This window comes from Scyliorhinus torazame, chromosome 15 (genome assembly GCF_047496885.1).
Source record: "Scyliorhinus torazame isolate Kashiwa2021f chromosome 15, sScyTor2.1, whole genome shotgun sequence".
Lineage (NCBI taxonomy): Eukaryota > Metazoa > Chordata > Chondrichthyes > Carcharhiniformes > Scyliorhinidae > Scyliorhinus > Scyliorhinus torazame.
This window is the reverse complement of record NC_092721.1, coordinates 112205454-112218874: the sequence shown is the minus strand read 5'-3', so window position 1 is coordinate 112218874 and position 13421 is coordinate 112205454. Positions and strand designations below refer to the sequence as shown.

The 13421-nt window shown below is 49.1% G+C and overlaps 1 protein-coding gene across 2 annotated transcripts in view; it reads right to left on the bottom strand.

The window, feature by feature from the left end:
- Positions 1-13421, bottom strand: part of tenm4 (teneurin transmembrane protein 4) — a 3407721-nt gene that overhangs the window by 1302901 nt on the left and 2091399 nt on the right. The gene's annotated exons all lie outside the window — the stretch shown is intronic.

The window sequence follows — 13421 nt, the reverse complement described above, 5'->3', positions numbered from 1 at the left end:
AGGCATGGTGCAGTCCATGACACCCATGGCTGAAGGTCTCAGCAGAATTCCCGACTCATTGGGGGATGTGACCCAGTATTAGGCTGACCTTGATGAGGTTCTGCGGGATATGTCCTGTTCTCAGATGCGAATGGCCGAGGCGCGGCGGAGCTTCTCCCAGTCGGTGGGCATTATCGAAGCACTGCAGAGCATTGTCCAAACATTGAGGAGCATCGCCGAGGGCGTCGACACCATGGTGCAGACCATGGGAGCTGCCATGGCTGGCAGAGCCAGATGATACAGGGGCAGATGGGGCTCGAACCAGCTGTCCCTCCATCCCAAGGTAAATCCTAGGGCCCTGTGGGCACCGAGTGGGAGGTGAGGGCACTGGGTGCCAACCCAGACTCATCCCATGGAATGGGGATGGTGGCCACCAATCCCTCTGATGTGGTCGTATTTTGAGGTCAACACATGAGACAAGGCGGCACAGCTGTGCATGTGCCGTCGACAAGTGCGCCAGGGCTCTCCAGCCCCAGAGCCCCCAGAGGATGCCCGCCAAGGGCATTCATGGCCACAGGATGTGATAAGCAGCTCGGTCCTCCACCACAGATGTGCATCCTGAGGACACACCTAGACATAATTGTAGAGCAAGGAAGGTTAAGCATTTTGAGGATCATTGAAGGCACCGGGGGAGGGTGTGGGTGGTGATGGGGAGGTAGGTAGGGAGTGGGGGGCGGGGGCAGGTGAGGGTGTGGTGAGGGGAGTGGGGCAGCACTATCGGGAGAGTGGGGCATTGTTGGACACCAGTAACACATTAAAAACTCTTGAACACAAGCAGTATCACAGCTCTGTTACTTTCTTCCGCAATGTGGGCTGACCTCCGAACCCTTGGCCCATCTCTCCAGGCATCCCCCTCTCCCCGTAGCACTCACCCACCCCCCAGCCACGGACATGTCACAGGAGTTGTGTCCCATCCCTGGGTGTTCGGATGTTGGCTGCTGAGTGTGTGGTGTTGCCTCCGACAGTGTTCATGCACCAAGGTGTGATTGGGATGCTGGGCAATGACTCACAGATGCTGCATGGCTTTCCCAACCACGGGAATCCACTTGGGTTGTTTGAAGTGCTCGCATAACCATGATTGCCAATTCCCTATTTGCAATTAGCCTTCGGCAGCATGGCCAGAGTTCTCAGCATTTAGTGGGGGTTGTAGGTGGTCTGTGGGGAAGAGGGGCAGGGGCTAGGGTTGCCCCCGGAATGGGTACACAAAATCCAGGGGTTGGCAAGCAAGTGCCGTGCACAGTTGCCCCCCAACCAGCACCTCCCCCTCCCCCCGTTCGCATGGCGGCCTCCCCGTATGGAGGGTGGTCACCCCTTAACCAAGGGTGCTCCGGCTCGCCGAGCACTGGAGCAGGATGCCCAGCACCCCAGGATCTTTGCCTGTGAGCAAATATGGCTACTCACCTCCTCGGCTTACCATAGAAACCCTCCTGCCAACTTCACGTTTTTCAAAAGGTGTACTAATCTGTACCAGCGTGACCACTTGCTGGGGAGGTCGATGAATCACGGGACACCATTGGATATGGTGTGGCTCCTGTTAATCGTATGTAAATAGGGCTTAAGTGGTGGTAATTGGTTTCTTGCCACACTATAGTGAGATCCCCATTTCGCCTATGGGAGCAGGTCGGTTACATCGCAAACTGATGCCTGGCACGGTTTTAGTTTTCGGCCTCTCCCGCGATTTGCCCGCCTTGTTTTGCTCGAGTGAGAGCTCAATGAGGCCTGAGAATCATGCCCCAAGGGGTAAAAATGTTAGTGGGTGTTGTATATAGGCCCCCAATCAGTAGTGGTGTTGTTGGGAATGGCATTAAATAGGAAATCAGAGATACACGCGGTAAAGGATCATCTGTAATTATGAGTGATTTTAATCTGCAAATAGATTGAGCAAACCAAATTAGTCATAATACCGTAGAGGAGGAATTCCTGGAGTGTATCCGGGATGGTTTTCTGGACTAATACGTTGAGGAAGCAATTAGACAACAGGCCAAACTAGGCTGGGTATTATGTAATGAGAATGGAATCATTGGCGATCTCGTTGTGTGAGAATTTTTCATCAAGGTGGAGAATGAGAGAGGTGATTCTGAGACGAGGATCCTCAATCTTTATGAAGGAAACTACAATGATCTGAGGCGTGAGTTGGTTATGATTGATTGTAAAACATTACTTAAACAGATGGCTGTTGATAGAGAATAGCAAACATTCAAGGAGCGCATGGGGGAACTGCAACAATTGTTTATTCCTGTCTGGCACAAAAGTAATACAGGATAGTGGCCAATTCATGGTTTACAAGGGAAATCAGAGATAGTGTTCAATCCACAGAAGATGCATACAAATTGGCCAAAAAAACACATGTCTGAAGATTGGGTGCAGTTTAGAATTCAGCAAAAAGGACCAAGGGATTGACTAAGGAGGGGAAAATAAAGGGGCAATTTAGCGTGGCCAATCCACCTACCCTGCACATCTTTGGGTTGTGGGGGCGAAACCCACGCAAACACGGGGAGAATGTGCAAACTCCACACGAACAGTGACCCAGAGCCGGAATCGAACCTGGGACCTCGGAGCCGTGAGGCAGCAGTGCTATCCACTGTGCCACCGTGCTGTCTGTAGAAGAGTAAGCTTGCAGTGAAATTAAAAGCTGCCTGCAAAAATTTCTATCAGTAAGTGAAGAGAAAAATATTGGAGAAGAAAATGGAGGTCCCTTGCAGTCAGAAACAGCAGAATTGATAATGGGGACAAAATAATGGCTGAGCAATAGATACACACTTTGGTTCTGTCTTCACAAATGAGGATAGAAATAAGATACCAGATATGTTGGGGAATTGAAGGAGATCAATATTAAGAGAGAAATGGTGTTTGGGAAATTGATGGGATTGAAGGCTGATAAATCCCAGGGTCTGATAATTGAAATCCCAGAGTACTTAAGCAGGTGGCTCTAAAAATAATGCATGCATTGGTGGTCATCTTCCAGGATTCGGGCGAGTCTGAACAGTTCCTACAGCTTGGAGGGTAGTTAATTTAACTCCACTATTTAAAAAGGGCGGTCGGGAAAAAACAGGGAATTATACACCAGTAAGCCCAACGTTTGTGGTGGGGAAAATTCTAGAATCCATGAGCAATGATTTTATAGCAGAGCACTTTGAATCAGACAGAGTCAGTATGGATTTATAAGGGGAAATCACATTTTACGAATCTACTGTAATTCTTTGTGTGTGTAACGAGTAGAGTTGATGAGGGGGAGCCAGTGAATGTGGTTTATTTGGACTTTCAGAGGCTTTTCGCAAGGTCTCACGTAAGAGATTAGTGCGTAAAATTAAACCGCATAGGATCGGGGTAGTGTATTGAGATGGATAGAAAACTGATTGGCAGACAGGAAACAAAGTATAGGAATTGACAAGTATTTTTCCAATTGTCAGGCAGTGACTAGTGGGGTACCATGGGGATCAGTGCAAGGACCCCAGCTATTCACAATATATTATCATGATTTAGATGAGGAACAAAATGTAAGATCTCCAAATTTGTAGATGACACAAAGTTGGGCGGGAGGGTGAGCTGTGAGGAGGACACAGATATCCTTCAGAATGATTTGGACAAGTTGGGTGAGTGGGCAAATGAATGAAAAATACAGTATAATTTAGAGAAATGCGAGGTTATCCACTTTTGGTAGCAAAAATGGGAAGGTAGACTATTATTTGAATGGCCACAAATTAGTTGAGAGGAATGGGCAATGAGACCTGGGTGTACCCGTACACCAATCACTGAAGGTAAGCATGCAAGTACAGCAGGTGGTAAAGAAAGGAAATGGTATGCTGGCCTACAGAGCGAGAAGGTTCGAGTACAGGAGCAGGGATGTCTTGCTGAAATTATACAGGGTCTTGGTGAGGCCACACCTGGAATATTGTGTGCAGTTTTGGTCTCCTTATCGGAGGAAGGATGTTCTCACTACAGAGGGAGTGCAGCAAAGGCTTACCAGCCTGATTCCTGGGATGGCGGGAGTCAGTTAGGATTGTATTCAGAGTTCAGAAGAATAAGGGTGGATCACTTTTTGTGAGGGCGACGAAGAATCCAGCACAAGTTTTAAGGATACAAAAAAATAACATTTATTCACAATAACATGTATATACAACAGCAGCAGCAACTTCGCTTGCTGCTCACTCCTTCCTGCTGGTTCCAAACTGGCCAGCTTTATTTATACAGGGAGTCTGCTAATGATTTCTCCGCCCCCTTCATTGGGGAAGCTCATCCTCCCACAGGATTGTGGGATTGTCATTAGTCCCCAGCCAGTGGTAAGCAGGCAGGTTATAACATCCCTCCCCCCCAAAGTACAAGGAATCCAGCGAAGACCCTTGCGAAGGAGGGTGTCAGACTAGTTTTGCCGCAGGCCGGACATCATTTGCACGAGGCGCTGGATCGGGCGGCATGTAACAAGACGGAGACCGGCGCTTCCGTGATGAACGGCGTAACGGTTGTACATCCACGGCCCGTGGGCCCGAGGATTCCCCCTCTGATGCGTCCTGTGTCTCCATCTCAGAGCCAGAGTCTGCTGTCTCCATCATCTCGGCGTCTCTATCTCCACGCGGTTCTGTAACAACCTGTGCAGGCTTTGAGTGAGGCACCAGAGGAAGATTGTGAGAACTGCTTTCCATTGTCTCTGGTCTCTGTGGCTGTAGAAATGAGCTCCGGGGGCGGGGATTCTTTGGAAGGGATAGACTTCTGGACCGAAGGTGGTCTACATGTTTGCGCTGGAGTCGACCCTGGACTTGCATCTGGCAAGATATAGGGCCCGTTTGGCGAAAGATTACGCCAGGGACCCACTGTGCACCACCAGCAAAATTCCGAACGAACACTGGGTCACCGGGTGCAAACTGCCGAATCGGCCGATGCCGAGAAAATCCCTGTCCCTGCCGTTCCCGTGTGCGGCGTACCTTTGCGCCAATGTCCGTGAAAACCATGCTAAGGCTGGTGCGAAGTCTCCGGCCCATTAGGAGTTCTGCGGGAGCTATCCCAGTCACCGCACGGGGGCTAGTCCCAAACGAAAACAAAAAGCGAGCCAATCTCATGTCCATTGACTCAGAAGACTGCTTCTTTCGGCCTCATTTGAATGTCTGCACTGCGTGCTCCGCCAACCCATTTGAAGCCGGGTGGTAAGGGGCAGTGCGGATATGGCGTATGCCGTTCATCTTCATGTACCTCGCAAACACCTCACTCGTGAATGGAGTGCCGTTATCCGTGACCAGCACCTCAGGGAGGCCATGTGTACTAAAATACAAACGCATCTTCTCAATTGTTGCGCAGGATGTTGTGCCTAGCATCTTATGCACCTCTAGCTATTTAGACTGGGCGTTGATTATTAAAAGGAACATGGATCCTTGAAAAGGGCCAGCGAAATCCACATGCAAGCGCGCCCAAGGCCGCCCTAGCCATTCTCAGTGATGTAGGGGCGCGGCCGGCGGAAGCTTCTGATTTCCTGGCAAATGGAACAGTTTTGGGCCACCTTCTCAATGTCGGTGTTGAGGCCTGGCCACCAGACATAACTCCGGACCAACAATTTAATTTTGGTCACACCTGGATGCCCATTGTGCAAGTCTCTTAGTATCAGCTCCTGTCCTTTTTCCGGTCAATCAGACGCGTCCCCCACAAGAGGATGCCGTCTTCCATGCTGAATTCTGACAGCTTGGAGGAAAATGCCCGCAACTCGCCTGGGAGCTGTCTATGCTGCCCACCATACAGGACTATGTGCCGAACCTTTGACAGGACTGGCTCCGTCTGGGTCCATTCACGGATCTGTGATGCCGTGACAGGCAAGGTGTCCATAAAATTTAGGATTGCAACCACCTCACCGGTCGTGGGGGTTGACATGGGGCCGGTCGATAAAGGCAATCGGCTCAATGTGTCGGCATTCGCTATCTGCGTTCCTGGTTTGTGCTCCAGAGAATACTCGTATGCAGCGAGCAACAAAGCCCAGCGCTGGATCCGTGTGGAAGCAATGGGCGATATTGGCTTATCCTCTCTGAAAAGTCCCAGCAGAGGCTTATGATCAGTCATGATAGTGAAGTGGCGGCCATACACATACTGGTGGAAACGTTTCACCGCAAAGACCACTGCCAGGCCCTCCTTCTCGATCTGCGCGTACTTTTTTTCCACTGCAGTCAATGTGCGGGAGGCGAAAGCTATCGGCCGCTCGGCCCTGTTCTCCATCTTGTGGTACAGGACGGCCCCAATACCATACGGGGATGCAGCACATGTGACGAGCAAAGGCTTTCCAGGATCATAGTGGGTTAGTAACCCAGACGACGACAATTATTGTATTTCCCGCCGGAAAGTGGTTTCTTGCGGCTGACCACAAACCCAGGTGTGATTTTTCTTTAGCAGAAGGGGCAACGGGGCCAGCGTAGTTGCCAGATTGGAGAGGAACTTCCCGTAATAGTTTACGAGGCTGAGTAAAGAACGAAGATGCGAAGTGTCAGTTGGGGCGGGGGCCTGTTGAATCGTGCGCACCTTTTCTGCGACGGGGTGCAAACCTTCGCGGTCCACCCGATAAGCCAGGTAGACTACATCCTTCGCCTGAAAGACGCACTTTGTGCGACGTAAACGGACTGCAGCCTCCGAAAAGCGTCGAAGGACAGCCTCCAGATTTTCCAAATGTTCCTGCTCCGACGTCCCTGTGATCAAAACGTCATCTAAGTAGACGACACATGGTAAACCTCTCAAAATGCCCTCCATAACGTGTTGAAAAGTAGCGCAGGCAGAGGATACTCCAAAGGGCAAACGTGTATATTCATACAGGCCCGGTGTGTATTAATCGTTACATATGGTCAGGAGGCAGGGTCCAGCTCCAACTGTAGGTAGGCGTGACTCATATCTAATTTTGTGAACAAGAGTCCACCTGCAAGCTTCGCGTAGAGATCCTCTATGCGGGGCATTGGATATCGGTCGAGTCGGGAAGCCGTATTCACTGTACGTTTATAGTTGCCGCACAAGCGAACTGTGGCATCTGGCTTCATTACAGGTACAATTGGTGCTGCCCAGTCAGCGAAACAGACGGGCCTGATAATACCCAAAGTCTCCAAACAAGTGAGCTCCCCTTCTACCTTCTCGAGCAAGGTGTAAGGCACCGGGCGCATCCGGAAATAGCATGGACGTGGCTCCTAGTTCGACTTGGATATGGGCTACGGCCCCTTTTATTTTCCCCAAACCGGGCTGGACTACATCTGGGTATCATCCTAGCACCTCAGTCAACCCTCCAGAAACTGTTTGGAGGATGTGCTGCCACTGCAACCGCAAATGGCGCAACCAGTCCCGACCCAACAGGCTGGGCCCATGGCCGGACACCACGATAAGTGGGAAACGCCCCTTCTGGCATCCAATAACAACAGGGGTCATCGTAGTTCCTGCAATGCCCAATGGTTCCCCCGTGTAGGTGGCCAACCTAGCCTGTGTGTCGGTTAATGTAAGGGTCTGTATACCCTGCTTGATGCGGTCGAATGTCCTCTGGGTGATCACGGAGACCGCTGCGCCAGTGTCCAACTCCATCTCAAGTGGGTGACCATTGATCGATACTGTCATCTTAATGGGGGCCAGACGGGGAGCTGCCACACAATGCAGCTGCAGGCAGTCGTCCTCCGTCTCCACGTCCTCAGGAGTAGTCGCCGCAGGTTCATCCACATGGAAGGTACGGCCCCTGGGCTGGTCCCAGTTTCAGTTGGAACGACGGCGGCTCTGGCGCCTCCAGGACCGGAGTCCGCGACGGGGTCGGCGCCTACAAGTCTGACACGGACATGGCTCCTCATCTATTGGTTCTGGAGAAGGCTCCCTTCGGGGAGGAATATCCGATGACCACTGGCGTCGATCCGGACTTCGCCTCGCCCAAGGTACCGCAGGAGTGCGGGGGGGACGTTTTCGGACAGAAGGGGTTGCGCCCCAACGCATTCACCTCCATTCCCTGTAGCTCCTGCACTCCTCGTTCTGCGCTCTCTCAGGCCAATACTATTTGAATGGCCTGTTGAAAAGTCAATGTTGGCTCAGCTAACAACTTTCTCTGGGTGGCCGCATTGTTAATACCGCAAACCAAACGGTCGCGTAACATTTCTGACAAGGTCTCACCATAGTCACAGTACTCCGCAATCCTGCATAGCCTGGATAGAAAGTCGGCAAGGGATTCTCCTGGGGTCCTCTCAGCGGTATTAAACTGGTAACGTTGGACTATCGTGGACGGGGTTGGGTTAAAATGTTGCCCCACTAAATTCACAAGTTCATCAAAAGTTTTGGTGTCCGGTGCAGCTGGGTATGTAAGGCTCCTAATCACCCCAAACGTATGCGGGCCACAGGCGGTGAGCAATATGGCCACCTGGCGCTCATTTTCGGTGATATTGTTTGCCCGGAAATAGTAATGCATCCGTTGTGCGTACTGGTTCCAGTCTTCCAGCGCAGCATCAAAAACATCCAAACGTCCGTACAGAGGCATGGTGTAATAGAAAACAACTTCCAACCTGTATCCAACAAAAATCCAGGGAGGTGGCTTCAGCAGTGAAGACAGCTATTCACTTTAACCCTCGTCGCCAGTTTTGTGAGGGCCATGAAGAATCCAGCACAAGTTTTAAGGATACAAAGAAATAACATTTATTTACAATAACATATATATATACACAACAGCAGCAGCAACTTTGCTTGCTGCTCACTCCTTTCAGCTGGTTCCAAACTGGCCAGCTTTATTTATACAGGGAGTCTGCTAATGATTTCTTCCCCCACCCCCCCCCCCCCCACTCATTGGGGAAGCTCATACTCCCACAGGATTGTGGGATTGTCATTAGTCCCCAGCCAATGGTAAGCAGGCTGGTTTTAACAATCTCATAGAAACCTATACATTTCTAACAGGACTGGACAGGGCAGATGCAAGAAGGAAGTTTCCGATGGTGGAGGTGTCCAGAACCAGGGGTCACACTCTGAGGATATGGGAAGACAATTTAGCACAGAGATGAGGAGAAATGTTTTCACCCAGAGAGTGGTGAGTCTGTGGAATTCCTTACCACAGGAAGTAATTAAGGCCAAAACATTGTATGTTTTCAACAGGCAGTTAGATTTGGCATGTGGGGTGAAGGGGATCAAAGGATATGGGAGGGGAAGGGGGAAGGCAGGATTAGGTTATTCAGTTGGATGATCAGTCATGATCACAATGAATGACAGAGCGGATTTGAAGGGCCAAATGGCCTCCTCCTGTTCCTACTTTCTATGTTTCTATGATTGACAGTTTTATTACTCCAGAGACAGGCTCTTCATGGATTGTTGATTTATCTTTCCCTTCACGTTGAATGCATCTCCTTTACCCTGCTTTGATGCTAACCATACATTATGGTGAAAGTAGACCAAATGGGCAGGTGGCAAAGTTCCTTCTTCACATTGTCGATGGAAATTTCCCTACTCTATTTGACAGAGTATGGTTGGCTTAGATTAGGCTTAACTGAGAAATAATCAATCAACGAGTGAATTCGAAGAGAAATGTGCAACAACCTCTGAAGAAGTATGAAAAGGTGTTCAAAGATTCACTAGGCTCAATGACTGGAATTGAGTTAAACATCACCTAAAAGGCTAGACTTGGACCAGATGCCATCAAGCAAAAGTTGAAGAAGAACTAGAAAGATTAGTAACAGGAGTTATTGAATCTGTTGCTGCAAGTAATTGGGCAACACCAATCATTCCTGTACTAAAACAGGATGGTTTAATGAGAATTTGTGGATATTTAAAGACTACTATGAACCTAGTTTTTTGCATAGATCATTCTCCACTGCGGTTTATTGAAAACTGATTTGCTGGACTTTCTGGAGGGCAAAAATTCAGTAAAATTGATCCTTCACAGGCATATCTGCAGATGAATGTGTCTGCCGAATCACAGTCACTACCCAGCAACATGATGTACAAAGATCTGTTTCGTTACAGAAGATTTCCTTTTGGAATAACATCTGCACCTGCTCTTTTTCAAAGATCCATGGATCAAATTCTAATGGATTGAATGGAATGAAATGTTATTTAGATGACACCCTCATCACCGGCTAAAGTGAACAGGAAAACTTGGAAAATTTGGAAGCTACCCTGAAGCAGTTACAGAGTCACATCCTGAGAGTTAAGAATGAAAAGTGTGACTTTTTCAAATCGTCCATAAATTACCCTGGTCATATCATCGACAAAGACGGTTCACACAAAGAACCAAAGAAAACGTCAGCAATCTTTGAAGCACCATGTCCTCAAAATGTGACACACTTAAGGTCGTTTAAGATTGATTAATTATTATGGTAAAATTGTGCTGAATTTAGCAACATGATTGAAGCCTTTATACACGTTGCTATGTGTCAAACAGACACAGCACTGGTCAGGAGGATGTGTGAATGCATACAAAGATGTGAAAGAAGCTTAATTGAAGTCAGAGCTGTTGATTCATTATAATCCAAAAATTAAGTTGCAGTTAGCTTGCGATGCCTCACCCTATGGAGTTGGTGCAGTCGTTTCGCACATTATGATTTTAGGAGAGGAATGAGCAATAACATTTTGCTTCACACGCTCTTAATAGCGCAGAATTGAATTATGCTCACCTAGTAAAAGAAATTTTGAGCATCATTTTCCGTGCAAGAAGGTTCCACTATTACCTTTATGGGGAATCAGTTTACCCTTCTGACGGGTCAGTAACCCTTAACTAAAATCTTTGGGCTGTATAAAGGTATATCTTATTTAACAGCACTTGCAAAGATCGGTATTTATATTGTCGGCACACACTTACGATACCCAATATTGCAAGTCCGAGCATTGTGCAAATGCTGGTGCGTTACCACGATTGCTGTGACAAGTCAAACATAACCAATAGAAAATTCCATCAATATTTTGGATTTGTCGCTCATGGATGTTGTACCTGTGACTTCATCTCCAATTCAAAGATATTCAAGAACTGATCCAGTAATGGAAAATGTGATGGACTTGGTCCAAAAAGAAACGCTGTCAGATGTTTATACGAAAAATTCAGACCTCATGGGCGAAATTCTCCGGTATCGGCGCGATGTCCGCCGACCGGCGCCAAAAACGGCGCAAATCAGTCCGGCATCGCGCCGCGCCAAAGGTGCGGAATTCTCCGCATCTTGGGGGGCCGACCCCTAACCTTGAGGGGCTAGGCCCGTGCCGGACTGATTTCCGCCCCGCCAGCTGGTGGAAAAGGCCTTTAGTGCCCCGCCAGCTGCCGCGGAAATGACATTGCCGGGCGGCGCATGCGCGGGGGCGTTAGCGGCCGCTCACGGCATCCCCGCGCATGCGCTGTGGAGGGAGTCTCTTCCGCCTCCACCATGGTGGAGACCGTGGCAAAGGCGGAAGGAAAAGAGTGCCCCCACGGCACAGGCCCGCCCGCGGATCGGTGGGTCCCGATTGCGGGCCAGGCCACCGTGGGGCACCCCCCAGGGCCAGATCGCCCCGCGCCCCCCCCAGGATCCCGGAGCCTGCCCGCGCCGCCTTGTCCCGCCGGTAAGGTAGGTGGTTCAAAACACGCCGGCGGGACAGGCATTCTAGCAGCGGGACTTCGGCCCATTCGGGCCGGAGAATTGCGGGGGGGGGGGGGGCAGGGGGGGGTTGGGGGTGCCAACCGGCGCGGCGCGATTCCCGCCCCCACCGAATCTCCGGTCCCGGAGACTTCAGCAACCGGCGGGGGCGGGATTCACGCCAGCCCCCGGAGATTCTCCGACCCGGCGGGGGGTCGGAGAATCTCGCCCCATGTCTTAAATCATAAGACATAGGTTGACAATACAGAATGAAGTTCGATTATGGGGAATCCATGTGATTATTCATCTGTGTTTACGTAGTAGAGTCCTTGACCAACTGCATGAGGGACAACCTCCTGCGGTGAGGATGAAGGAATTTATATGCAGTTATTTTTGGTGGCCAAGATTTGATGCTCAAATGTTGGACACTGCCAATCTTGTGCAAAACTAAGGAACACTCCACCATTACAACCATTACATCTGTGGGAGTGGCCACCTCAGCCATGGCAGAGAATACACATCAATTATGCTGGTCCACTGGAGGGTCATATATTCTTAGTGATTGTCGACAAGCATTTGAAATGGCTAGAAGTCGCGATTATGAAGTAAACGACGACTGAGTCGACCATTGAAAAACTAGACGAAATATTCGCCAGGAAAAAGGAAGAAGAATCGGCCATTTAGCCCCTCGAGCCTGTCCCACCATTCAATGAGATCATGGCTGATCTGTGGTGTAAATCCATACACCTGCCTTTGGCCCATATCCCTTAGTATCTTTGCTTAACAAAGGTCTATCTATCTCAGATTTAAAATTAACAGCTGATCAAGCTTCAACTGCTGTTTCTGGGAGAGAGTTCCAAACCTGGTCTGTATCTTTTGATTCTGCCCCCTTGTTTTAGAATCTCTAACCAGTGGAAATAGTTTCTCTTTACCTACCCTGTCTTTTACTTCAATCAGATTGCCCCTTCACCTTCTAAATTCGAGCGAAAACAGGCCTAATAATTTATGTAATCTCTCCTTATAACAACCCCAGTAGGTCAAGTATCATTTTGTAAACCTGAGTTGCACTCCCTCCAAGGCCAATATATCCTTCTGGAGGTGTGATGCCCAGAACTGCTCACAGTCCTCCAGGTGGAGTCAAACCAGTTTTGTATAGCTGCAGCATAACTTCTATGTCTTTATACTCCAATCCTCGAGATATAAATGCTAGCATTCCATTAGCCTTTTTGATTATCTTTTGCACCTCTTCCTGGCATTTTTTTCCAATAATCTTTATTGTCACAAGTAGACTTATATTAACACTGCAATGAAGTTACTGTGAACAGCCCCCAGTCGCCACATTCCGGCACCTATTCAGGTACACAGAGGGAAAATTCAAAATGTCCAATTCATCTAACAGCACGTCTTTCGGGACTTGTGGGAGGAAACCGAAGCACCCGGAGGAAATCTACGCAGACACGGGGAGAACATGTCAACTCCACACAGACAGTGACCCAAGCCGGGAATCGAACCTGGGACCCTGGAGCTGTGAATCATTTTAAAGATCTAATGCACCTGAACCCCCAAATCCTTTTGGACATCCACTGTACTTAACCTCTTCCCATTTAGAAAGTTCTCTGCTCTATCCCTTTTTCGTCCGAAATGGATAGCGTCACATTTGCTGACATTGAATTCCATCTGCCACAATTTTGTCCATTCGCCTAGTCTGTCACTATCCACTTGCAATTTTCCGCTATCATCCACACTGTCTACAATGCCACCGAACTTTGTATTATCAGAAAATTTGGATATATGGCTTTCGATGCCATCATCCAAATCGTTAATGAATAATGTGAATAACTGAGGCCCCAACACAGATCCCTGTGGTACACCACTAGT